This window comes from Peromyscus leucopus, chromosome 19, assembly GCF_004664715.2.
Source record: "Peromyscus leucopus breed LL Stock chromosome 19, UCI_PerLeu_2.1, whole genome shotgun sequence".
Lineage (NCBI taxonomy): Eukaryota > Metazoa > Chordata > Mammalia > Rodentia > Cricetidae > Peromyscus > Peromyscus leucopus.
This window is the reverse complement of record NC_051079.1, coordinates 52,111,281-52,135,756: the sequence shown is the minus strand read 5'-3', so window position 1 is coordinate 52,135,756 and position 24,476 is coordinate 52,111,281. Positions and strand designations below refer to the sequence as shown.

The window sequence follows — 24,476 nt, the reverse complement described above, 5'->3', positions numbered from 1 at the left end:
CCCTCAAGAGGGAGAAAGCAAGAAAATAGATTATACTTCACACCAGGAGATAAATGTAGGGACAGTAGACCAACATTCCAGGAAGACAGATTGTTGGTTCAGTCAAGGGAAGGACTCTGTAACAGTCAACGCTGCCCGGCAATGAGTGGGTGGCAAGCAAGCGTCCAAGCAGAAGTTGGTGACCATCTGCTGTGGCTATATTAAGGAATTCTGCCCTGAAATAATGGTTAGACCAGGAGAACCTGATGGGAGGATATATGTGCTTTGTTCAGCAAAATCTCAACTGATTCCAGCAATTCTAGAAAACCTGGCCTTCCAGAATTGCCTAACAAGCCCCTCTGTGATGCTAACTCCTCACAGTCGGGTCTTCTGATTGTACAGAGGCAAGCAGCAAGAGATTACCTGTTTTGATTCGCCCAGTCCATCCTCACTCTCAGACAGGGGCTGGGCTAACACACCTGCATTTTCTTTTCCTTACACAGTAAGGAACAATGGCATGCTTATACTTTGTTGTAGCATTCCTGAGATGTGAATAAATCCCGAATTCCTCCTCTCTTAATGAATTAATCTTGGCATGCCAAATACCCATTCACACTTGCTTTATGAGGCAGCTTAGTTTCTTAGGCTGTGCATTCTGAGAATCTGGGGTAAGAACTTCCTGGCACGCTCTGACTCATTATGCTTCTCCCTTCTCTGTGTGCTTAATGTCTCCATTCTGGGAAGCCGGAGGACACTGACACGTGAAAATGAGCTCAAACATAATTGATACCACTACAATTGTTCACACTTTCCTGGTGCTTCCTGCACACCAGGTCTCACCCCGAGACTGCAAGTCTATGAACTCACACCTTCGACACCCCGCAAAGCAAGTTCTACTCCAATTCTCTCCATTTTAAAGGGGAGGAAACAGAGGCAGGGGGAGGTAAGTAACTTGCCATGGTCAGAGCTCCCTTGCTCAGCCCGAAGTCCTGCTAGTCTGCCTTGGGTGTGGACTGTTGACGTTCAAGGGACTCTGGGTGTGTCCACCTCCCCCAGGGCTGAACCTTGCTTCTCTGAGAAACGAAGAACAGATGCTATAGTGTCACCTTCAGGCTCCACTTTGACGTAGCATGTCGTGACAGTGATACAAATGAGACTGCATGCAAATCCGGAGGAGATCCCAAACTCATCTCATAGGAGAGGCGGCTCAGTGTGTGCCTCCTGAGCAGCGTATTCGTGAAGGCAGCCTGATTTGATTACAGACAGTCAGACCCTAATCTGGCTGTCTCTCTCTGCAGCAATTACAACCCTCTTCCCTTCATTTATTCCTGAGTATAGCTAGAAAAACAAAAACAAGACTCGGCATGTGGGAAACCATGCTCTTCACCCTGAAGGCCACATATCAGCCCTTCTTTAATATCTCTTCGCCAAGCCACTAATGGCTTCAACTCGTTCATTTACCCAAAACATACAGCGTGTAGTGCATCAGGTGCTCTGATAGATTCCGTGCCGATATGTTTATATTTTGATGAAATCATATTTTCACAGCTGCTTTGGGATTATACTAGCTGCGGTGACAAATAAATCTTCAAAACTCCAGGGCTTAAGAGATAAAAGCTTTTTTTGTTGAGGTAACATGCTAGTCCACTTCCTCTTACTGACAGATATCCAAGCGTTTGATTTATGAAGAGGAAAAGTTGCTTCTGAGTCATATTTTCACAAGTTTCAGTCCATGGTCACTTGATCCTATTGTCTTGGGCCCATGGTAGCATGGTACATCATGGTGGGTGTGGGATGGAGGAGGCCTGTCTACCTCATGACAGGTAGGAACTGAAAGAGACAGGAAGGGTCCAAGGTCTCAACAGCCCCTTCAAGGCTATACTCCCAATAATACGACTTCCTCCCACTAGGCTTCACCTTTAAAGGGTCTACCACTTCCCACTGATGCCAGCTTTTGAAACACAGGCTTTGGGGTGACATTCCTTATCTAAACAATGACCTAAAGTAAATCTATTCTAACTCAAATTCTTTCTCTCTTGTGTCTTTCCCTTTCCCAACACCATGGGAGTCATTTGCATCCAGCTGCCTGGTGGGAACTTATCAAGCATAGAAAATGTTTGCCTCCTAATCATCTTTGCTCAGAAGTCACACATATCCCTTGTCTTCCTATTCCTGGTGACAACTTACGTGTTTGGTCTGGGATAGATGATAGGTATGAGGTTGCTGAGAAAGTCATTCCAGCGGAGTAGACTCTTCCCCAAGAGAAGTTTGTTTTGGTGGCAGCTAGCACAGAGGCTTTTTAGTAGCTCTGTGTGGTGAAGAGAACAGACTGAGTTCATCTCGAGCTGCTGAGCTGGCCCTGGGTTTTCTCTGAGAGGTGCTCTACGCCAATGAGACTGACACTGTTTAACTGTGGCTCTGGCAACTTGTCATTGGAATTACTTCCAAAGTACATTGAAAGCAAAAGGTTCTCTTCACACAGTCCCTCCACGGTGCCAGTGCGCATTCTCAGTAGACTAAGTTAGTTCTTACAGAGTCAAGAGCCTGTCAGAGTTGAGTGCGGACTGTGAGCCGAATACAGAGGCTTAGCCATGCTGTTCTGAATCCAAGTCAAGATGTATCAACCAAGTGAAGGGACTGATTCTCTCGCATGTCTATGGAGTTCAGTTGCTGATGAGCTATATTTGAGCAGAAGACTAGTTAGCAGCTGAGCATGTTTTTTTTTTTTTATTATATGCATCCAGACTGTCTCTGATTTTTTGGTTTTTATTGCATATTGAGAAAGGGCATGGAGTAGATTGCCTCATGTTTTTGAGCCAGGGGGAAAGACCTGGCTACAAGACCAGCTTGGAAGCCAATGAATAGTCACTACAGTATCCCTAGTGTCAAAGGCGCCTAGGCTGGAAGACTGTCTATCGGGTGTCCCTGTTACATGAGACACCGAGCAAACCTCAGAGATCCTGGTTCCTCAAACATGAATTAGAAAAGTGAATTCCCCTCCTGCAGGGTGTGAGCTCCCATAAATGAATAATAGCACAAGGCCTGCTATGAGAAATCACAGCAACCGTTTGTGTGGGACTGGATTATTGTGCCTATGGCTACCCTCTGTGCCATGCTGTTTGCTTACTAACATGGATCAGGGACCGACAGATGGGACCCCTCAAAACACACTCCTTCCCCCAGCAGCATCTTTTTTTAGGCAATGCTAAAGGAGATAATAGAAGTTGGGAACTTATTTCCTCTATTCCCTATTCTCCCTGCTGGGGCCCGCCACATAGAATTCTGACCGTCTTTCATGAGACAGCCTTCAAATGCTTCAAGTGGTTTATAAACCTCCATTGTCTTCCCAGATTTTCCTGTCCATTCCTTCTGTGATTGTTCTTCTTATCAAAATGAACTCTTGTTCTCTCGCAGTTCAGGCTACTCTTCAAACAGAATCAACTTGTCTTTATATCCCCAAACCTGGGACACATGGAATGAGGCTCTAGGTGTGGATATGCCTGACATCAGCAAAATAGGAATGCCACTCCTGCACATGACAGTCACCTGGGGAGCTTTGAAAATCGATGCATCCACACATGTTCAACAGATTCCCCCAGAATTTGCCATGGTGTCTCTAAGTGTTGAGGGGATGTCCCTGTGCAGCCAAGGTTGAACACCGGTGCTCAGGATTCTTTCCTCTGGCCTCACATTACATCAGCCTCTGCTCATCCCATTCATCACAATGCTGAGACATATTCAGTTCACTGCTGAGAAAATAAATCACTGTCTTTTTTATATGCTGCATTCTTGCTTTTATAATTGCTTGGGTGCAAATACCTTATGCTTGTATAAATTAAATATTTGTTTACATTTGTCTCTTTCCCATAACCCAGGAAGTAGAAAATATTTTCTGAAAGGAGCAGAACTGTAACTATTTCAGACTTTGCAGGTCACATGTCTGTCACAATGAATGACTTTTTCATTACATTGGGAAGCATCTGTGGCTATGCATAAACCAATGGATGTTGTTGAGTTGCCTTATTTGCAAAAAGAGGCGATGGGACAAATTCATTTACGTGCTGTAGTTTGACAACCCCTCTGCAAATATTCAATGGAAGCTTGGTTCTCATTTCTGCCACGGAGCACATCAGCTATGGCTTCTATTCTCCTTTGATCAACAAATCAGGTGAGTTTCTGTTCTTTGTCTCTTCCTAAGTCATTGATAAAACTGTTGAATAGGCAAAAAAAAAAAAAAAAAATCTATCAAAACCACAGTGAGGGGCTGAGAAGATGACTCAGTGGATAGTGTTTGCCATGTAAGCGCGAGGAACTGCCCAGAACACACATAAAATCCTAGTCCAAGGGAACAGAGATTGCTCAGCCAGTCAAGCCAACTTGGCAAGATCCATGTTCAGTGAGAGACCCTATCTCAAAAATAGAGAGCCATCAAGGAACACCCCCAGCATTGACCTCTGACCTCCACATGCATGCATCATCACATGTGCCTGTGTAACCCCACCCCCACCCACTCTAAAAAACAAAACAAAAAATCTACAGAGAGATGCCACTTCATACACATTCACATGGCTTTTGTTAAAAACCAGACAATGAACTCAGGAGATGGCTCTGCAGGGCCAAGGGCTGGCTGTGCAAGCCTGAACAGCCCGGGCACCCATGCCAAAAGCCGCAAGCGGGGGCGTGCCCATCTGTAATCTCAACACTCCTTCCCAGAGATGGGAAACTGAGGCAGGAGAACTGGCTGGGAGCTTTTGCTCTAGCTAGTGCAGCAACAAAACAAGAGAGATCTTGTCTTAACAAGGCAGAAGAGAAGAACAGATTTGTGAAAGTTAGGCCCGATCGTCATATACATACCCAATCCCAGGTGTGTGCTTGATTGCTCGCTCTCTCTCTCTCTCTCTCTCTCCCTCACACAAATAATAATAATAATAATAATAATAATAATAATAATAATAATAAACAGGAAATAAAAATTCTAACAAAGATGTGGAAGAACTGAAACCTGTGTGCCTTGCTGGTAGGAAGGATAAACTGTATGGATTGATGTAGGAATAAAACAGCAATGTCTCAAGAAATTGAAGACAGAATTACTTACACTATGCTTTTGAACATCTACACAAAAGAACTGAAAGCATGGACTCAAGCAGATGTCTGCATGCTAAAAGTTGTAGCTCTAGTATTATAATACATAAAATAATACAAAAATGGTCAAAACAACCCAGGTGTTGATCAAAGGACGAATGAATAAATAAAACCTGATATTTAATCACCACGGGATACTATTCTGGATTTAAAAACAATAACATTTTGGTGCTAGAGAGATGGTTCAGTGGTTGAGAATACTTGCTGCTCTTCCAAAGGACCCTGTTTCAGTTACCAGCACCCACATCAGGTAGTTCATAATTGCCTGTAACTCCTGCTCCAAGAGGATCTGATGCCCTCTTCTGGCTTGTTCACAGGTACGTGTGTACATGTCACACACACACACACACACACACACACACACAAATAAAAACAAATCTTTTACAAAACAATAAAATTCTGATTTTTTGATGAACCCTGATGACATTGTCTAAGTGAGATAAGCAAGACCCAGGAGAACGTATTCTATTCTATGAGTCCAATATGGAATACCTAAGGTGGGAGCAAGCATAAGGCTGTCAGAGTCTCAAGAAGAGGAATGGGAGTAACTGTTTTGGATGGAGAACTTCAGTCTGGGAGGTAGAAAACCTTTTGGAGATGAAAGGTGCCTGGCTTAGTTGGGGTTACTATAGATATGATGAAACACCATGACCAAAAGCAAATTGGGGAGGAAAGGGTTTATTTGGCTTACACTTCCACATCACTGCTCATCATAGGAAGTCAGGGAAGGAACTCAAACAAGGGCAGGAATTTAGAGGGAGGAGCTGATGCAGAGGCCATGGAGGGATGCTGCTTACCAGCTTGCTTCTCTTCGCTTGCTGCTCAGTCTGCCAAGACCCAAGCCCATGACCACTGGCTCAGAGGTAGTACCAGCCACAATGGGCCAGGTACTCCCCATCAAACACTAATTAAGAAAATGCCCGTAGGCCTGCCTATAGCTTGATCTTATGAGGCATTTTCTCAATTGAGGCTCTCTCCTCTCAGATGAGTCTAGTTTATATCAAGTTAACATAAAACTACCAGCACAGTGGTAATAGTTATACCAGATGTATTCATTTTGATTGGCTGAAATGGTAAACATTGTATGTTTTTGGCTACAGAATTTTTGTTGTTGTTTATTTGTTTGGTTTTTTTTTTTCATCACTGTGACAAAATATTGAGAACACAGCTTCAGTATAAAAGATTTATTTTGGTTCATGGTTTTAAGGGTCTCATTCCATGGGCACTTACCTCCACTGCTTCTGGGTACAGGTGAGGTGAAGTATACCATCATGGCAGGGAGCCTATAATAGGGCAAAGTTGCTCACTTAAGGCAACCAGGGGCCAAGAAAGACATCAGAGAGCCAGGGTAAGACATACCCCTAAAACTCATGGCCCAGCAACACACTTCTTTGAATCAAGCTTCATTTCCATGTACTACCACCTCCCAAAAGTCCATTCAACTATGAATTCATCACATGTTGACCCATTCATTAGGTCAGAGCCCTCAGAATCCAATCACCTCCCAAAGCCTTTAACACAGAGCATTAAAGAGATATTTCACAGCTAAACCACAAGAGCTGGTGCCAGTCCACCTTGAAGACAAGCATTTCGAAGGCTGAAGGCTGCTGTGCATGCCAGCTTTCTACCGTCCTGATGAAATAGTGAAGAAAACCAACTGACAGGGGCATGGGTTTATTTGGGATTACGGCTCCAGAGAGTTCAGTCATGGTTGATTGGCTCATTCCATTGTTTCTGAGCCTGTGGTGAGGCAGTATGCCATGACAGAAGGGTATGGCAGAGCAAAGCTGCCCACCTCATTGTGACAGGAGAGAAAGAGAGACACACAGAGAGACAGAGAGATGAAATATAAACCCTAAGGTCCTATGTCTTCTAACTAGGCCCCACCTCCTACTATTTCTATCACATGCTAACAGTCTATTCAACTCTAATTACATCAATGGATGAATCCATTCACAAGGACAGAGTCCTCATGATCTAATTAATTACCTCTCAATGACCCCATCTCTAAACATTGCTACCGCAGGGCCAAACGTTCAATACAAGAATCTTTAGAGGACATTCCTGATGCAAAATACAATATTGGTCTTAGGAAATTATGAATAAAGATAAATAAATGACCCCAATGTCAATCTCCCAACTCTACTGCTATCATTTGGGTTGGTTGAGGGGAGGGGCCATTCACAGATAATCATAATCTAATAAGCATTTTAGTATGTCTATTATTAGTATTCATTGATCTACCACCTTGGTATTCTGTCAGGAAATGAACTGAAGTTGAGTTTTTATTCTAGAAAAGACACTTGGTAGAGGGCTTCAGCATTTCAAGCTGCAGGAAAATATGCAGGTTGCCCAACAGAGCAGCAGCACGGTACTGAGGTGTTTTGTCTGGGGTCTCCTTAACCACTCAACCTGACCTCTCACTTGAGGAAATCTTACTGAGGCTACTACCACCACCAATAACAACAAATCAAGCCCTCTTCTTTCATGTATTTCCTGATCTCTGTGAATTTTATGCATTTTTATGCAAATTTACCCACAAAAGAGCTGGCGATCTCAGGAGCCTGTTCTGACTGAAGAGGGCTGGCTGTGCGGTGTGTAGCACCCTCTAGTGTTGACTTGGGCAAAAGGTCAGACCCTTCAGTAGTTGACATTTTTGTAACAGAATTTTTAAGTTTTTGTAATTTCTATAGTTCCAATGAAAATATTCATATATTAATTCGAAAACATATAGTAATAAGAAAGGAGGAGAAGTTGGAAAAGGGATGGAGGGAAAATAAAAAAGAAAAGAAAATATGATGCTTTTTGGTCTTATCCTTGATTTTCCAAGATAGTTAGTTGGCCTGTATTAAGAAGCAAAATTATGCTGGCAGTGGTGGCACACACCTCTAATCCCAGCACTCAGGAGGTAGAGACAGGCGGATCTCTGAGTTCTAGGCCAGCCTGGTCTGGTCTACAGAGTTAGTTCCAGGACAACCAGGGGTACACAGAAAAACCCTGTCTTAAAAAAAGGAGGAGGAGGAGGAAAATTATTTCCAATTGTACTGTATACAAGCCCTCTTTTCATTATTTATACCAAAGAGTTCCATTCAGATAGGTAGATGGATAGGATGGATGGATGGATGGATAGATAGATAGATAGATAGATAGATAGATACATGATGATGGATGGACAGTGTTTTGGGGGTGTATATGCACAGGTGTACATGTGTGAAGTCAGAGGGCAATCTCAAGCTCTTCAGGTACTGACCAACTTTCTTCTGAGACAGGCTTTCACTGGTTGGAAACTTGCCAAATAACCCAGCCTGACTGGGCAGCAAACCCCAGAAATCTGCTTGTCTCTACCTCTACTGCACTGAGATTATAAGGGAATATCATCACATTTGGCTTTTTTTTTTTAAGTCCATTCCAAGGGTTGATCTCAGAATCTCATGTTTCTAACATAAACACATTACTTATGCCCCAGAATCCATGTAGAAGAGCTGGCCACAGCAGCGCTCATTTGTAATGCTAGCACTGGAGACACAAGAACATTCAATACCTTAAGTCTTACTGGCTTGGCACTAAGAGAGCCTGTCTCTATAAACAAGATGATGGCCCCTATGGAGATAACACTAGAGGTTGTCCTCTGGCCTCCAAACATATGGGAACACACATGTATGTGCATCCCTTCTCACATGCATGCATGCATACACACATGCACATGCACGCGCACACACCCCTTTTGTAAAATGTTTGCTTGTTCTTTTAATGCCCACACTATCATCTCTTCCTCTACTGGTGGCCACAGTGAAGAGAAACAGCGGTAGAAACCATCTCATAAGTGCCTGGAGGGGGCTGCAACATCCACAGAGGCTATAGCCACCCAGTGTAACTGAGTTGTTCTTTTTTTTTTTTTGTTTTTCGAGACAGGGTTTCTCTGTGTAGCTTTGCGCCTTTCCTGAAACTCACTTGGTAGCCACGCTGCTCGACTCACAGAGATCGCCTGCCTCTGCTCCGAGTGCTGGATAAGGTGTGCCCCACCGCCAGCCTGAGTTGTTCTTATACGGGTGCTTGTGGGGGCAATGCTCAACCACTGAACCACTTCACTGAATTACTGGGTGTGTTTTCAACTATCCTACTAGCAACATCCCCTTCTCAACAGCTGGAAGGATGCCCATGCCACAGACTCCAGAGTGACCCCTGCTGTTATGCCCATTACGCTGTCCTTCAATGATCACCATGTCTCTCTGGTCCTCATTGGTGCTCCCGTAAGGCAGGAGCTACCCTAGTGCACACAGACAAACAGTACCTGGTGCATCATCTCACCTTCAAATTCTAGTCAGGAACTGGACCAGGCTTTTTCTTTTAAGGCACAAACCAGCTCCCAAATCATGACATGGAGACTTCTTAGTAGTTATGAATGCTCAGCCTAATTTAGGCTCGTTTCTGGCTAGCTCTTTTAACTTAACCTGTTTCTCTTTATCTACTGTTTGCCTCGGGGCTTGTTACCTTTCTTCTGTGTATCTTACTTTCACTGATTCTCTGACTGGCGTCTGCTTTGCTTCTTGCCTTGGGTATGTCTCTCATTCTCCTCCTCCTTCTCCTGTTTTTCTTTTTTCCTTTTCTCTAAGCCTGGATTTCTCCTCCTATTTATTCTCTCTGCCCACCAGTGCGGCCTGTCCTTTCTCTGCCTAGCAATTGCCATTCAGCTCTTTATTAGACCAATCAGGTACCTTAAGAAGGCAAGGTGAAACAGATGCAACATATTCTTCACTTAATCAAACACACATACTTACATTATTAAATGAATGCAGCATGAACAAATGTGACATACCTTTACACAGTTAAAGTAATATTCCACAGCATAAACAAATGTAACACATCTTTGCCTAGTTACTGTAATATATCACAACAAGGAACTTTCTGTCTTCTTCTACGTCCTCCAAGAAACAGATACCAAAAATTTTGACAGAGGAAGTGCCTATTGGGGGAGAAATATTAAGGAGGAAGTCGAGTAAATCTTGCAACTATTAAATTATGATGCAAATATAATGGAGAATGAAGAATGGCAAGAAAGCTGGGTAGACTTGTAGAATGCCACGCTAAGGAAGGTTCTTAAACTGAGAGAGAGGCTTCTTGGGCGAACCGTCTAAGAAGTATGTTCCTCTACATAACTAACCTTTACGTGGTTACCGCCTTCATTTGCTGGCTGCCAGCAGCAAGCACTTGGTGTGGTCTTGATTCAAATTTATGGCCCTCAGGTAGTGTGTGATGGTGAGTATCCTAGCAAACATCACCCCTTCTGTCCTGCTTACTCGTCTTCGGGGGAGTATTCTTTGACAGTGTCATACATGTAAATAATTATCTTGATCATAGTCACCTCCTATTCTGTTCTTTCTTGCCCCTCTCACTCCCACTAATACCCTCTCTTTCCAAACAAACTCATCTCCTACTTTCTTGTCTTATTATTTTTGCTGGTCCCCTGAGTTTGGTTAGGGTTGCTTGCATGGGCAGAGGTGAGGTGTGTGAGGGCTTTGTCCCACCTCCCAACACTGCTAGCCATTCTAAAATTCTCCACTTTCACCAAGGTCTATGACCCCACCACTCTGCCACCACCCACCGTCCCTAAGTTGTTTCTCATCGAATCCTTGATGCAGGATCCATTCCTGGAAGGTACATTGCAAATACCTTTATCTCAGGGATTTTCCCACTCTATGATGCTCAGATGGTCACAGAACTTCATTTATTCACAGTGTATACAATGTTGCTCTAAACCAGAGGGTTTTTTTTTTTATCTTTGTGATGCATCAGAGTTGTCTGAAGGTCTTATTAAATGTATATGGCAGGCCTCCGCTCCCTAGCTACCCACTATACAGTAGAACTAGAGTAGACCCAATTATGGTGATATTTTCTTTGTGCTGAAATGTGATTTTATTTGTATGTTAATATATAAAGTTGCCTGGGGATCAGAGCTAAGAGCAAGCCATTAAGCAGAAGTCCGGCAGTGGTGGCACACGCCCTTCATCCGATCATATGACAGGCAGAGACTCTGTGTGTTCAAGGACACAGCCAAGCGGTGACCCGAACCTTTAATCTCAGTACGAACCATAGAGACCTGGAGGTCTGTATAGACAGGCAGTGACGAAGAAGTCATGTGGTTGGGTTTAGAACCAATGAGAAGACATGAGAGTAAGATGGGGATTTGTTGGGAAAAGCGGAATGGGGTGAGGATGACTAAAATTTGCTATATACATCTATGAAGCCATCAAACAAGTAAAAGAAAGGATATTCTTTAAAAGTCTATGTTGCACCAGAGCCGCTGTCTTTTGCCTTCTCTTCCCTTACGGCTTATCCCCAACCTCCTTCTGTTTGCCTGTCTTTTGTGTGTGTGAACCACTGAGTTTAACTCTGGTCGTTTGCAGGAGCTCTTGAACTCACCCCATTGTGTTTCCATAACGTCTGCCATTCAGCCAATACAGTGCTTTTCAAGGTCACTGTCATGCCATATGGTGACTCATGTCCGAGATGGCCCCCAGTCTTCTCCTAACCATATCCTTCAGGAATAGCTGACATTCTCCATCACTCTCCAAATACTTCAAGCTGATTCTGGCCCTCTTCTGCTACCCTCATCTCCTGACCTGAGGCCTGATCTTCAGTCTCCCAATATCTAGAGAGCGATGCTCTCGAGGACTTCTGCCGTCGTTCCTCTCCTTAGTTACTTTAATACTCCTCCTCCAAGTGACCCTCCCAGTCACAGGGACACAGATGTGCAACTGATTGCTGTTAGAGTCCTAGTCCTCTGTCTGACAAGCTCTGGGCTCACATCCAACCATCAACCTGGTGTCACCACTTGGATGTCTAATGGGATTCTGAAATTTGGAGTCACACACGAATGAATTAAAAACCGCAGACCACAAGTGATTATGAAAATTGCAGAGTAGACCCCAAAACACATAAACAAATAGCAATCACTGCAAACAATACATAGTCATGATTATATTGTCTGTAAAATTTTGGTTATCATGATGCTGTTTGAACAAGGTCAACATACTGTATGTTGACTAGAATTGTGTCGTGATCTACCTGTATTCTCTTCTACCCAGGAGCAGAATCCCTTTAAGTTATATAAAATCTTTCTTTGGCTTTAGTTTGGACACATGCTGGATGGTTTACCTCTCATAGGCAGGGAGTTCCAATTTTTCACCCTACTGAGGGCCCAGCTGAGCATTAACCAGCAGCCATTGCCATAGCAACTTACATCGTTATCTGTGGCAAGAATAAATATATACAGCTGACAAAACTGGTCAGCTTTGCCATTTTCCTAAAAATTAGCTACTTGTTTTGAAAGGTTTACAGTTTTATGGGACATAATACTTGAACTTTCTTCTGTGTACATATTAGAGTAAATGTTTCTAGACCTTCAAAATACCCTAACTAAAATCCTAGTTAAGATTTCACTGATATTTTTATAATTCTTGATGAATCTACCTAGGAGTTCAGAATGCCCCAACACTTAATCAAGGTCCTCTTTATGCCGCTTGTCAGCATTTAACATGCCCTGCATAGATCCATGCACCTTTAGTGCTTAGCATTTGTTACAGTTCTAACAGTATCATTTTTAGAAGTTACATTTTCTTGTGGGTAATTGCTAAGGAGAAAAGTGCTAATGACTTTGGATGGCTGACCCACGTCAGACAATTATACTTCACTCATTATTTCTGGTAACCTTGATATTGTCCACTTTCTTTCCTTTGTAGCAAATCACATCAGGCATGTAATTGCAGTTTTAGCTCCTTGTCCTTAATAACCCCCTTCTCTTGGCAGGGGAAGAGTTGGGTCTTGCTTTGTAGCTCAAAACGGCCCCAAATGCACAATCTTTTCGCTCAGGACTCTTAAGTTCTGGGATTACAGGTGTGTGCCACCACATCTGGCTTCCGTTTTCATCTTCTTAAAAGTGTTACTTGGATCACAATCACTAGGGTTTTTGTTGTTGTTTGTGTATTTGTTGTTTGGAGTAAATTTTCTCTTTTTTTTTCTTTTTGTTGTTCATAACTTAGGTTATTAGATCTAGAAAACCAATGTCTATTCCAAGATTACAAATTTCAGCCCTAGTCAGGTGTGTTGGCCTTGTGCTCAAGCTGGCATTTAGGGGATAGACTTTATCCACCCACCCGTCCCCATCTTTGAGCTGTCTCCTGAGCTGCAGACAACATCTTCTCTGTGTATTTCACTTCCCTTCATGATTAACTGTTGCATTCATTCCTTTCCTCATCTCTGTGACAGGAAATCTGTAGAAACTGTGTGAGAGAGGAAGAATTTGCTTTGGCTAACAGTTCCAGTCTGCTGTGGGATAATGTTTTTATATGCTGGTTTAATAAAATGTTGATTGGCCAGTAGCCAGGCAGGAAGTATAGGCAGGGTTAGAAGACGAGGAGAATGCTGGGAAGAGGAAGGGCTGAGTCAGGACTTGCCAGCCAGACACAGAAGAAACAAGATGACAAGGCAGAACTGAGAAAAGGTACCAAGTCATGTGGCTAAACATATATTGAAAGACCCCCACTCCATTATGAGGACATGGCGTGGCCGATGAAATGCTCCCCCCCCCCCCGTCCCAATAACTTAGCCTAAGAAACGCCATCTGAAGGAATCAGAAAAACAGAGTTCACAGCTGTGGCCAGCCATCCGGCCTTGAGAGAGACATAACTATGGCCAGCCATCCGGCCTTGAGAGAGAGAGAACTGTGGTCGGCCACCGGCTTGGAGAAAAACAGTTGAGTCAAATCAGGATATTTATGGCTGCCCCTGGCCTGAGGAATAAGCAGCTGGCTGGAAACACCCACTATACCCTGGGCAGCCAAGTCAGCCACACACATACGACCCCAAGTTCACCCTGCCTTCTTTGAAACAACCAGTAGAGCCCTGTAACTATGCTTCTCGCTTCTGTAACCGCGCCTCTGCCCTGGATCCTATAAAAGTCCCCTTGCCCTAGAAGCGCGCAGTCCTCCGAAGACTTCGCCCCAGTACCTGTGTATCAAAATAAACCTCTTGCTTTTGCATCTGATCTGTGGTTTCGTGTTTGTCTCTCCTGAAGGAAGATCTCCCCTGTGGGTCTTTCAATATAAGAATTATGGGTTAATTTAAGTGTAAGAACTAATCAGTAATAAGCCTGAGCTAATGGCCAAGCAGCTGTAAATAATATAAGCCTCTGTGTGTTTACTTGGGGGACGTGAATGGGAAAGATCTGTCCAGCTGCCAGCCAGGACACAGAAAAACTTCTGACTACACCAGTCCATCATGGCAGGGAAGATGTTTGGTGTACTTCACTGTTGCTATGATAAAGCAATGACCAAAAACAATCTGGGGGGCAGGGGGTTTATTTCAGCTTATACTTTCAAGTCACAATCTATCATTTAGGGAAGTCATCAGGAACTCAAGGCAGAAACTTGGGGCAGAAACCATGAAGAATACTCTCATCTCTCTGCTAGCTTTCTTATACAGTCTAGGATGACCTTCCTTGGGATAGTGCTGCCCACTTATGTCAATCATCAATACAATCTGCCATAGACCAATCAGTCCAGGCAAGTCTTCAATTTGAGTTTCCTCTTTTCCAAGTGACACTAGTGTCTTAGTTTGAGTTTCTGTTGCTGTGAAGAGACACCATAACCATGGCAACTCTTAGAAGGGAAAACATTTAATTGGGTGGCTCACAGTTTAGAGGTTCAGTTTACTGTCCTCATGGTAGGACATGGCAGTGTGCCGGCAGACATGGTGCTGGAAAGGTAGATGAGAGTCCTACATCTTACATAGGCAACAGGAAGTGAACTCAGACACTGGGTGGTGTCTTGAGCATAAGAGACCTCAAAGCCACCACCACAGTGACACACTTCTTCCAACAAGGCCACACCTACTCCAACAAGACCGCACCTTCTAATGGTGCCACTCCCTATGAGATTATGGGGGCCAATTACATTCAAATGACCACAACTAGGTTGTATTAAGTTGACAATAAATCTAGCCAGGATAGAAAGCATGTGGCTTAGGTGGTTTGAGGCTATGGCAGTGGGAATTTCTGGCATGGTTTACTCACATCTCTATCAACCAAAAGAAGAAAGATCTTGGGCAAGAAGCAAGGATGGCTGTAACCTTCAAGTCCTACCTCCTGGTAGCCGCTTCCCCTAGCTAGCCCCCAAATCTTGAAGGTTCCATAGCCTCCACCAAATAGCACCACTAGCTGTCAACCAAATGTTCAGACATATGAGCCTGTGGATGGCACTTCACCTTTAAGCTGTTGACAATTGCTCTTGCTGAGCACATGCAGCTATGCCCACAGAGAGGACTTCAAGCAGGACTCTGTTGCCCTGGTCTGACCTCAGTGATCCTAGATTGCATCTGCTCCTGAGTTTTATGAGCTCATTCCTCTCAGGAGGTGAACTCTGCCTTGTGTCTGTCAGGTGGATCTGTGTAGAGGAGCTGTTGCCTCTTTCTCTAATGGTGGGGGACAGTAAGATGCTTGTCTAGGATCTTAACAACAGGACTCTTTTGCAGAGGTTTCACTGCAATTCTGCTCCCTGAAGTACTCAAGGAAAGTTGTGATTTGGCAATTTACCTGAAATCCTGAAGAACATCTTATGACTACTTGAGAGCTCTCCTCTTCCCAGGCTTCCTCCCTTCTGGTGGGAGAAGAAACATCTTCTATATGGATTGTAAAGTCCACACTAAGAACACAAAGTAAGGTCATGTGGTAGATGCCACAGCTTTTGTAACAACTAAAATTATGAAGTGCTTACACAAAGGCAGCCTGCGATGGCGATAGGGCTGCAAGGCTCCTTTGTAACAGCAAGTAAGCTAACAAACATGGAAGCAAATAAAATGTCAACAGTAGAGGCCAGAAATGATGATGTGACAGAACACAGGGCATGACAGGAGACTGAACAACAACGAACACGCTGCTACTGTTGCAAGTATGCTAATGAATAAAAGGAACATGACAAGTTGGAGATGCTAGGCTCAAAGGCACAGCCAATGAGGTGCCATTTATAGACCATTAAAAAGTACATAAAAATTAAAGCATATTTAGGGTAGATAATTTATAACGGAGCTGTAATGAAGAGCAAAGCAGTGGCCAGCACCAAATTCATGGTAGGGTTATTATTTTTAAAGTAGTGCATTGGCACCCAAATCAGTGCATCTTAAAGACTTTCATGGTGACAACTGTCCTCATTGTTTTAAAGAACTTTCAGAAGGCCAGATGTGATCATGGATGAAATATTGACCTGAATTTATCTTTGTTGTGAGATAATCTTTTTGTACACTGTAAAAATGTGTCTCTACCTAAGGTGCCTTCTGATTGGTTTAATAAAGAGCTAAATGGCCAATAGCTAGGCAGGAGAGAATAGGTGAAACTTTCTGAGAGAGAGGAAATGAAGATGAATCCAGGCTTGCAAGAACTGAGGAAGTTGGATATACAGCACAAAGGAGAGGGCCACGTGACAGAACATAGATTAGTAGAATAGGTTAATTTGAGTTATAAGAGCTAGTTGGGACTAAGCCTAAGCTAAAGGCCAAGCTTTTATAACTAATGCTAAGTCTCCATGTCATTATTTATGGGTTGGTGGTCCTGACAAGAAAGTCCAACTACAGATACTAGCTCAGATGTGGGGCCTAGGTAAGGCTTTCTTCTCTATGGATGTGAGGGACTCTACCCAGTGATGAACAGACTATATGAGCCTCATTGTCACATTAGGATCCAGAGAGTCAGAAAAAGATGCTCTCCAGCAAAAAGGGGACATCAAGAGCTCAAGTTTCTCATAGGTCCTGGCAGAAGCATGTGGATATGGTTTCATATCATGATAAGAGAGCTCAGAGAAAATGGATTTCTCCTTGTCTCACTAGAGACATGGCTCACAATGGGTGGAATATCAAGGAGTCATCATCCACTTTTCAAAATAAGATGTGTTTTAGCAGGTCTAATCTCTCGTCCCCCAAACAAACACCAAGGCCCCTTACCACAGCAAGTGGGAGGGGCTCTGACACATGCTTAGTAAATCACTTCCTAGTCCAGGAACCAAATGCCAGCTCTTAGTTTAGGGTCTTCTCAAATACAGTACTCTTTTTTTTTTTTTTCGAGACAGGGTTTCTCTGTGTAGCTTTGCGCTTTCTGACTCACTTTAGCCAGGCTGCTCGCTCACAGGATCCGCCTGCTCTGCCTCCGATCTGGATTAAGCTGCGCCACCCGCCTAAATACAGTACTCTTATCTGTTTCTTTGCTATATTCCATTTGCTCATGGTCAACAATGGTTCTAAATATTAAATGGAAAATTCCTGAAGTAAACAAATCACAAATTTTAAACTGTGCACTGTCTCAAATGACATTGCGAAATCTTAGACTGTCCTGCCTGGGGTATTGATCACTCTTTTGTCAGTGTATCTGTTCCCAGAAAGTTGAACAATCTCCTTGGTCCTTAGAGGAGATGATCTAAGTTTTCCCACGAGTCCATGCATGAACTCATTCACTTGTTCAACAAATATTACCACATTCTTAATATTGAGAACAGTAAAACTGTATCAAGTGATCTCTCAGATTATTTATTGTTCTAGCCTGATAATTTCAACTTATTTGAAAACATCACCAATGTTTTCAAAGTTAGAAAACATTGAGGAGATGGAAAGGATCAAGAACTTTGCAGTCAAAGAACCAAAGTCCAGAAGAAATGTCAAGGAAACTTGAAACCAGGGTTTAGGACAGTGGTTTCTCAACCTTCCTCATGCTGTGGCCCTTTAATACAGTTCCTCATATTGTGATAATCCCCAACTATAAAATTATTTTGTTGCTACTTCATAATTTTGCCACTGTTATGAATTGTAATGTAAATATCTGTATTTTATGATGGCTTTAGGTGACCCCTGTGAAAGGGTCATTTGACACCCCCCAAAGGGGTCACAACCCACAGGTTGAGAACCACTAGTTTAGGGAAATAATAATACATGGTGCAATAATAACATAAGGTATGCAAATTGGGAAAAAATCCCTAAGTCCAAGTCATGTTGAGTCTTTGTCAGTTGAGGCTTTATTGAGGAGGACACAAACACTTCATTCAGCCCAGAGAATGTGAGCTTTCGGTGTGAATCTTGCACTATACTTCCTCAAACCAACAAAAGAAGAAGTAATTAACTGTGTCCTGTTACTGTTGGTTTTAAAACTTTGAATTCAGTTAAAAGCTTTTCTATGAGGCCCCAAACTCGGAGTGGGTGTTTGAGACAAGGCATAACTAACCAATTTATTTCCACAAGGTTATCTTTTAGCTTTGTTCTGTTTGAACCAGAAAGGCACAGCCAGTTGACTGCTGTAATCTATCTACCATTTAGCTTTGTGTCTGGGTTATGGCCCAGAACTGATCTTCTGGTTAAAGAGGTGACAATCAGTTTTAGGATTGCTTGGTAAAGTGTTGGCATTTGAAAGTTTTAATCTACCTTTTTCAGTTAGCATCCTCTTCTACTTCCCCAACTCTTTTCCTACTCTAAGATAGTCATATGCTCCCCAACCATTAATTAGCAGCTATCTTGGTTATTGTGTCAGTTGTTACAACCACAAAACTGTGCTCAAGAGACCATCATTTTACTTAATAAAAGCAAGAATTCAGTCAATAAAAACTGCAAAGCATATAGGTAAAAGGTAATCATAATTATGTACATAGAGCAGATACACAAACAGTATAGAGTTGGGTACTATCTGTGGTTTCAGGCACATGTAGGAGGGTCTTAAAATAGATAGATACAGATACCTCATAGATACAGATATCCCAGAGAGGCATGGGCCCATGAAATCCTCACAATAACTCTAAGGAGTGGTTAGTAATATTACCTCCATTTTATAGAGAATAAGATTTGTCCAAAAGGCACATAGAGTGAATGGAATCTGTAATGTAGACTCAGTGGTCTGACTCCAAAGACCCAATTCTTCATGACCTGGAGCTACTTCACTGTCTGTAGAAACTCTGATTGATCCATAGCCTGTTGCTTACCTGTGGCTTTGGAGTTTTAAGGTCACTGCTTGAATAGGCAGAGAGAGAGAGAGAGAGAGAGAGAGAGAGAGAGAGAGAGAGAGAGAGAGAGAGAGAACTATTGACATGTAATAGATGGAGTTTGTTTTTACAGAATTTGCCCTCTTGGCTGGTGAAAGGGGCTGGATTCACATGGCCAGAAAAGCAGTAAAAAAAAGAAAAAATGGTTCTACCAGTAGCCCTTGGTGCCAGGATGGTCTCTCCTTCGTGGCATAGGCTCTATGTAACACTCTCTGGGGTCTGCTCATAGGAAAGCGTGATGGGCAGGGTGAAATGTGGTTAAAGTGAAAACTCAGTGAACCACCCAATGAGGGGTATACCAAACTAAAAGTCAAGATGCAGCTCTCAGCCTTGACCATCCATGGCTGTGGAGAGAGGATGAGGTCCTGAATGAATATGTGTTGTTGATATGGGCACAGCCACATCAGGGGCTCCCATTCCTCAGACCCATGCAAAGCCTTCCCTGGGTCAGGTTTGGGGAAATGGCAAAGCTTTACCCAGATTCGTGTGTGGATATTGACAGTGTATGCAGAAAGTATGGATTTCTTCCTCTTACCAAATGATTGCAGCCTGAGGCTGTCCTCCCTATAAGACCTCCCACTAAGATTAGCTAAACATTCTTCCTCATTCAGCTGTATATAATAAACTCAGTTCCCAGATGCAGATATATATAAGAAATGTGCTGCGTTTCCAGGCTGCTGCTGGCACATCTCTATCAGAGCACACAACCCACATGATCCCAGCTTTTCTTAATGTCTTAGGGTTTCTATTGCTGTGAAGAGACATCATGACCACAGCAACTCTTACAAAGGAAAACATCTCATTAGGGCTGGCGTATAGCTTCAGAGGTTTACTCCATTACCATCATGGCAGGAAGCAAGGCAGCATGCAGGCAGACATGGTGCTAAAGAAGGAACTGGGAGTTCTGACACCTTGACTCACAGGCAGCAGGAAGTGGTTTGTCTCACTGCTTGTGGCTTGAGCATATATGAAACCTCAAAGTCTGCCTCCACAGTAACACACTTCCTCCAACAAGATCACACCTATTCCAACATGGCCACACTTCCTAACAGTGCCACTCCCTTCGGAAGCCATTTTCTTTCAAACCACCACGGTGTGTCTGCCCTTTCTTCATTCCCTTTCACCTCAGTTAAGGCAGTCCGTGCCCAAAGCCTTCGGGTCATGGCACAGTGACAAGTGTCTCTGTGTCCCCACCTGGATAGAAAGAGTTCCTGATCACACTTCTGCCTGTGAACTCTGTGGAAAGAGTTTTGGCTTCTTAGCCCAACAGACACAAGTCAATTTTAGTGCAGGAAGCACAAACAGGAGTCTAAGAGTGATTGAAGACAACCACATTCCTAGAATATACTAAGCTCACGAGAAAGAATTCTAAGGGCTGGAGATGAAGCTCGGGGGTAGAATACTGGTCTAGCGTGTATGAAAAACCCGGTTTCACTCCTCAGAGTTGAAGTGGGAAACGGTTCTTCATTCCGGGTTGGGGAGGGGCATGCATCGGTTACAGAATTAAATTGAACTTCTGCTAAAATGTCAACAATTTCAATTTGTATCGGAGCCAAGGTGATAGCATTGGTTGGGGGCAAACAAAAAGTTAAATCTTCCCTCTTATAAATATATATGGTTATAAATCTTCATTGTGAAGAAGTTACTGATTTTGTTCTGACAATCTTAGCTTATAGATACTACAAATCAGAAGTTATAGGTATTATACCTGGGTTAAACTCCTGTTTGAAGTAGACAGGGCCCCATATTATATAACATTACTCTCATTTCACTGGTGAAAATTGCAACTATTTTGCTAAACATTACAAAACCCATAAAGTTGGACACTGGATAAATACGTTTTCATGGAAGCTTTCCATAAATCCATCCATGTACTCACTCACTTACTCAACAAATATTTACTGAGATCTTACAAATGATCTCATGGGCAATATGTCTCCTGCTGGATCACCCTAGTCTATTTTAAAACACTGCCATGTTTTAAAATTAGAAAACCCTTCACAAATAAACTTGGATGTGCCTTTAACTTTCTAAAAATAGTCTTAATTTTGCTCTTTTCTTAATGTCGATTCTTACTCTACAGACAATATAAATTTTGATCTTTTTTTTCTCAGATGGCACTGTCAATGTTGGGCTACAATCCCACTTAATGAGTCACAGACATGTACAACCTGGGTCTTTTCCCTGAAATAAATTGCTTGTCTGAAAGGGGCTCTGGGCTTTGGGCCATCTGTCTAAAGCAATATTATTTCACTTTGCTTAAATATTTATTTATTCTTAAAATAACTTTTAGAACAATACATAGTTTAAACCATTTTTACTTGTCCTTCTCCTGTTAATAAAACCAATTCTATAGCTTTGTGTTCCTTTTAAATCCCCATGACAACACATTGCAGGTAGCTGTCATAAGTGTGCATACAGTTTTTAAAATTTTAAATGCAATGTATTTTTGCCAAAGCTTCTCTAAAGTGTGATAGAAAAGTCAGGGGTTTTGGTAGTTGTAAAATATTACTAGCCAATATCATTTTTAAAAAGAAATAGTGACCTTGATTTTTTTTTTAAGTCTTTGCATAGTCTGGATACTTGAATCTTGTTAGACATATAGTTGATAAAGAATTTTTTTCCCATTCCATTGGTTAACTCTTCACTGGAATATGATGTTCTTTGCCACACAGAAAATTTCTGGTTTCATGAGGTCTCATGTGTGGATTGTTAGTCTTAATGGCTGCTTTTGCATCCTTTCTGTTCAAGAAGTCCCGTCCCAAGCCAGTAGGCTCCAGCATCTCCCTCCCCCTTTTCCCTTTATCAGATTCAAGGTATCAGGTCTTACATTGAGGTCTTTGATCCATTTGGAGCTGAGTTTTGTGTAAAGTGGGAGATTAGATCTCCTTTCCTTCTTACACATGGAGCTGCCTATCCAGTTTAACCAGTACCACTGAAGATGCTGTCTTTCCCCCGATGTTTACTTTTGGCCCCTTTGTCAAAAACCATGTGTCCAGAGGTGTGTGGAAATATGTCTGGGGCTTCAATTTTATTTTATTGATCTATGGTCTATTTTTATGGTAATTTAAATGGTAATAATTTAAAATCAGAAATCATGTGCTCGCTTTGGCAGCACAGACACTAAAATTGGAACAATACAGAGAAGATTAGCATGGCCCCTTTGTAAGGATGACACACAAGTTGGTGAAGCATTCCATATTTTTCTGTTAAAAAAATCAGAAATCATGATACTTTTAACAGTTCTCTTATTGTCCCTATTATGTCCAGTTGACATCAAGAAATCAGTGTTGTCCAGACGTAATAGGGGAAGATCCACACATGAACTCACCGTACTTGTGACAGCATGCAGAACTCCTGCACAGACTCAACCAGACGAAATCCCAGTTTGGAGAAGGGGAGGTAGACACAAAGTCCTATGCCTCGGTTCCCCTAGCTGAGGAGTTAATGGCATTTGATTGCTGCTTGGAAAGGAAAAGTCAATTTTTTTTCAATGATGTGAATACCTGGTACAATGACCACATTCCAGGACAGACCTCACACCCAAGAGCAGTCAGCCAACACAAACTAGATTTGAGAGAGAAAGAGAGATATAGATAGATAGATAGATAGATAGATAGATAGATAGATAGATAGATAGATAGACGGACAGACAGATGGATGGATAGATAGATAGTGTAGGAAGGTGGAAAAGGATCTGGGAAAAGTAGAGATGATGGGTGTATGTGAATGTAATCAAAATATATTGTATGAAAAATCTCAAAGCAGTAATAAAAATATTTTCATTAAAAGAAGTATTTTTTCCATTGAAAAATCTCAGTTTAGATTCCTAGCCCACTTTTAATTGAATCATTTGTTTCCTTGATCTTGTATATTTTGGATATTAGTTATCTCTCAGATGTATAGCTGATAGATTCTTTCCCATTCTGTGGGTTTCCTCTTTGCTCAACTGATTGTTTCCTTAGGGATACAAAAGCCTTTTGGTTTTATGAGGCCCCAGTTGCTTGAGCGCGGCAGTCCTGAGTGAGGTAGATGCGAAGTCAAAACAGGAAGCACAAGAAGCCTCTGAGGGGACTTTGATGTAAAGGAAAACAGAGCATGAGGCACAGCTGAAACAAAGAGAGGACCCTTTTCTTTTCCCATCCATGTGCAAAGAAATGGGTAGTGAATGCAGGAAAGCCCGCGGATAATAAAACGGTTTCGGTTTCTTTGCTCAGAAAAGGATCTCACAGCTCTTTCTAGCTCAGTCATTAGCCTGTTCCTGCAGCTACAACCATGTATCACCGACTGGGCGGCTTATAAACAAGCAGTGATTTCCCTCAGTTCAGAAGGCTGGAAACTCAAGATCACATCAGTCTCGTGGGGTTCTGGTGAGCGCCCCCTCCTGGGCTGCTGTCTTCCATCTTCTCATTGTATCTTTTACATGGCATGAGGAACAGAGTGGGTTCTCTGGGGTGCTTCTCATACATGTACCAATCCCATTCACCAGGGCTCTACTGGGAACGTCCCAAAGCTCCTAAGGGCACCATAGTGAGGGCCAGGATTCAACATATGCATGGGTGGGTGGGTGTGAGCGTGCAAATATTCACTTAATCTAAATAATTACGTTTGTATGTTTTTATTTTTCTATTTTAGTTTTTATGTTAATCCCTTCTTTTCTTTTGGATACAGGGTCTTGCTATGTAGCCTAGGCTATCCTGGAACTCTAGGATCCTCTACCCAGGCCTCCTGAATGCTATCTCTGGCCTGTACCACTCTACTCAGTTTTAATTTTTTTTTTTTTTATTTTTGGTTTATTTATTTATTTTTTTTTTCGAGACAGGGTTTCTCTGTGTAGCTTTGCGCCTTTCCTGGAACTCACTTGGTAGCCCAGGCTGGCCTCGAACTCACAGAGATTCGCCTGCCTCTGCCTCCCGAGTGCTGGGACTAAAGGCGTGCGCCACCACCGCCCGGCTAGTTTTAACTTTTTAAAATATCCCCTTCCAGGGCCAGCAGCATGACTCAGTGGGTAAAGCCACCCTCCACCAAACCTGAAAACCTAACTCGGATCCCTGGGACTCACACTGTAGGAGGGAGCTAACTCCCTCAAGTTGTCCTCTGATGTCCACAAGTGTGCTGGGGAAAATGCACACGTGCATACACACACAGAGAATGAGTAAATAAAGATGCAATTTAAAATCTTAAACTTCTTTCTACTTACAATCAGTTCACAAGTCAGTTTCTTCTCCTTCTTCCTCCTCTCCTCCTCCTCCTTCTTCTCTTCTCCTCCTTCTCCTTCCCCCCTCCTCCCCCT

The 24,476-nt window shown here is 42.7% G+C and overlaps 1 non-coding gene across 1 annotated transcript; it reads left to right on the top strand.

Annotated features, from left to right (window-relative positions):
* Positions 1–22,282: 22,282 nt before the first annotated feature.
* Positions 22,283–22,389, top strand: LOC114682638. Its single transcript, XR_003733075.1, has one exon. It is a non-coding gene; the product is annotated as a U6 spliceosomal RNA (small nuclear RNA).
* Positions 22,390–24,476: the final 2,087 nt, after the last annotated feature.